Genomic DNA, 4,343 nt, shown 5'->3' on the forward strand with positions numbered 1-4,343 from the left:
AAAAAAAAAAAAAAAAAAAAAAAATTGTCCTTGTACAGCAGTTCGTACACGAATTGACGTTAAAATGTTCCGTAAAAACGCGTTTGAATCGTTACATTATAATATGAATGGTTTATAATAATTATTGCATCACTGTAGTGAAACACTTTTAATCGTTTTTGCGTTTTTTAAACGCACACTTTTTTTGATTTTACCATCAAATAATTCTCATCCATTTCCTATGAATAAAATTCGTTATGAATTACGTTTTTTTTACTATCGCCCGTAATTATGGGATAGAAAAATCTTTTACTCCGAATTAGTTTAAGAATAATTCACGTTAGCTTAGGTCTGTACTTGACGTCTGGGTATTATTTTATAATATTATACTCTGCAAGAGCATTTTATCTCTAAAAAATCGAATCTCGCTAAGTTGCATTTAAATTTTTACAGTCGCGCGTCGATTGTTCACTTCGAGAAAAAATAATGAACGGAATTGTTACTCAGTAAAAATCACGGGTTCAAATAAGATAACTGTAAAATTTAATATTTCCATTGTAACCGATGATTTTATGTGAACATAATAGTATATCATAATAGTGTCATCCGGTATGAATGAATAAGAAAAAAGAAAAGTTTCGCTGAAAGATTTTTCATTGCATTCTTTTAAGGCGGATTTATGGAGAAAGTTTAAAGAAATCTTAACTACCTCGATTGTTCTCTCGTTATTAAAAAACTGTTCATGCCGTAATCAGTTTATATGTTCGGTGTTTTATTTTCCAAAAAAAAAAAATGTGTGTACATAAAATGTTATTTTCAATTATAAAAAGCGGATGAATGATAATTCTTTGATTTACTACAAAGCATTAGCTCACATTTTCAATAACTTTAAAGCAACTCGAAATTTTTCTCGATTAGATAATCGTTCTACAACCCGAATTTGACCCAATAAATTGAAACTTACAAGTTTTATAACTTCATCGATAATTCTCGTAAGTTTTATACGTAAGCATTTAAAAATATAATTATAAAATTTAGGAATATCTCTATTTTTCATTCGACGAATTCAATCAATATCGCTATTAAATACGCTAGTACAATGTAATAGGTTTTATATAGTTTTTTACAACAAATAAACTGCTGACGAAACGAAAATAATTTTTCAGTCCTAGTCTGGATCAATCTGGATTTATATTTATATATGTGTGTGTGTGTGTATGAGAGAGATTGGACGTGAAAAAGGGACATAAACCTTTCAAGATATTTGAAAATAAATCGACATAATTTACGAAACCGAAAATTGTTCGAGTTAAAAAAATAATATGTTTTCTATATAATTCCATTATTAAATGAGTACTCAGGTTGATAATGGTTGATAATCTAGAGACTTATATATATAAATATAAGTAAATAAAATATCTCGAAAGTAATAAACTTCAACCGGTAGAATACTATTAATAGTATTAGAATCGTATTAAATCTAATGAAAAAAAGAATATTTTGATATGATTATATTTTATAATTTGTATAGTCGTAATAATATACGATTGAAGTCGACATTCTACGATCATGTTATTAAATATTTTGTAATGATTCTATTAGGTTTCAATAAAATAGGCCGTCGTAGATTGTACCGTAACGTGTTAACAACAACTGTGATATCAAATGATCCCATACAGCGGTATTCTAATAACCAATAATACATATATAAAATATATTTGGCTGTAGCCCAAGGTACAATAATATAGTGGAATTATTTAACTTAAAAGGATTGTAAGATACATAATATTAACCAAAAGAGGTGAACGGGTATTCATTAGCAATGCATATCATCTTGAATATTGGTATATTACGGAAATAAAATTAGTAGTACAAAATGGTATGAAAAAATGATAATGTGTATGTTAGTGGAAACTAGAAATCTTGAAGTTAAGTTGGCATAGAAATTCAGGAAAATCAATAGAACCATTCCATGAGTTTTTGTATGAATACCTGATTGGCCAATACATGCCTGTCAGTTAGGTTTTATAGTCCTAGTGCTGTAAGTACTGGTCTATAATCATGGTCAATATGAAGAATTCTAGCAATATAAATTAGAAATTTAGAAAGTATAACTTTAGCATAACTTTAGAATTTATAGTTTAAATTTCAATTCGGTTTCTACTAATGTCCGTATTAAGATCCCAAACGTCAACAGCACACATTGAATGTTGTAGTAAGCCCAACTCGAAAGCCTGATACTGTAAGATTTAACGACGAAGTCCACCTCTGTTGCTAATTATACTTCAATGATCCAACGTAAGTGAATGGTTGAAGAAAATAATAAAGAAACTTTTAAGTGTTAAAAGTTTATTCATTTACCGAGACAGACACACTTATTAATATTCCGATAGGTTAATAAAGTAGTGATTAACTCTTATCGATCTATACAACAGCTTGGTTGGTTCATATCTAATTTACATAATGTGATACCATTCTATTTTTACTATGTTGTTCACGGTGTTCTCGCTAATTATTCATTTCCTGATGTCTTTTTCTTGTAAGCAATAACAAAAATAATAATTAATAATATTAAATACGGCGAAATAATATTATTAAACTAATTGTTTAACTTGTTTTACTCAGTTTATTATAACAAAAATAATTCACGAATTTAGTTTAATTTTTCGGAACCTACATAGTATGTTGATAAAATATATATTCGTATTGACAGAAAAAAACTGTTATTAATTATTTGTACGGCTTATAACCATATTTATTAAGCACTCTCGTTTATTTCAAACATTTCATTTGTCACGAACATTACAATCGTGATTTAAAAACGATTTATTGTCACGTTGACACTTCATCCGCTCCAAATATATATATATTACTATTCGATTACTCTAAGTGTTTTTAATGTATTTTCCATTTCATGTTCATTTAATACCGTTAAACTATGGTTTTCGACATTAATTCAAACTTTTTTCTTAGAAAGCAGTTAAATCCTGATGTATATCCTAGAAAAATGATTATGGCTATGATAGACGATGACGTGACGTAGCGCGTATGATCGCGCGCAGCGAAAACTAAACACAAATAGTACCATAAATTAAATGCATTGAGAATTCAAGTACATATTTTTTTCTATAATGGAACGAATAAGCAATACCGGTATGGTTGACGTAGGGATAACTAAATAAATGAAATAATAACGACTCAGACAAAGGTTCGTATAATCATATAGTGTGCGAAAGTGGCGGAAATATCGAATGAAATAAGTACACTAATTTGACCACAAATTACGTGTTTATTACCGTCAGGTATTGTATACATAATAATGTTAGCATTAAATATTTATACACTGTTATTTTTCTTCTGCGAATAAATTATTGCGAATATCGGCTAAGTAATATTTTTAAGGAAATAAATAATAATAATATAATCTTCTATAAAATTTATATCGACTCCACCACGAGTGTATGATAACAATATCGTATCGATGCGATTCTGATCCGGACGACAAAAAAATTATATGAACAACTATTTTAAAGGTTTTTGTTATTATTTTTTAAAAAGTTTCAAACTTAAATCATTTCTCTCAGTGTTCACCAGGATGTGTCCACACACTCGGCGACGAACGGTTAACACAGAACATATAATATTATTATAATGGTTGTAATTTTTTTTCCCTTGTAAGCTCCCATCAAACGAACTCGTAATGTAACATAAGGTCTCGCCCGGCTTATTGTCGTATAATATACTGATGGAACGAGCAAAAAACGCGGCTTAGTGTAAATAAAAATAGAATAATGTCGGCTATTTGAAGTTCCGTCACAAGTAATTTTCAAAGTGACGAATGATTTTCATGTCACGATTATGAGTAGCAGTGGCGTATTTACGGGGGGGGGATATGGGGGATAGATCCCCCCCCCTTGACCTTTTTTATTTTTCCTAGGTAGCTATAAGTTGTCTCATTTTCTCTAATATTCTTAATATGATATTACTTTCAAGCATGTATGTTTTCTGTTTTCTAAATGTTCTAGTCGCGGTAATTGTACCGCTCTGATAGTCTGGTATACTATAAAAAAATAATCACTACTAATCGTTTATCGTTGGCGGCATGTACGACTATCAGGCAACAAAAACTATACCTATATTATGGTGTACTGTATTTTGTACGTTTCTGCGAATTATTTTTCATGCAAGAGTGTTTATAATAAACCCGATAAGCAATCGGTAAACAAAACAAAATGACCATGAATACCGTGGATTAACCATAGGGCGGCCGGGCGGGTTTATTTTTAGAAAATTTGTTACTAGTAGATTTATGGCTAATGTATAGCTATATATATATATATATATATATATATATATATATATAT

The 4,343-nt window shown here is 29.4% G+C and overlaps 1 protein-coding gene across 4 annotated transcripts in view; it reads left to right on the forward strand.

Moving 5' to 3' along the window:
- Positions 1-4,343, forward strand: part of LOC112682388 (acetylcholine receptor subunit alpha-like) — a 276,407-nt gene that overhangs the window by 82,383 nt on the left and 189,681 nt on the right. The gene's annotated exons all lie outside the window — the stretch shown is intronic.

The sequence above is a fragment of the Sipha flava genome, unplaced genomic scaffold, assembly GCF_003268045.1.
Source record: "Sipha flava isolate LNK unplaced genomic scaffold, YSA_version1 202_pilon_pilon, whole genome shotgun sequence".
Lineage (NCBI taxonomy): Eukaryota > Metazoa > Arthropoda > Insecta > Hemiptera > Aphididae > Sipha > Sipha flava.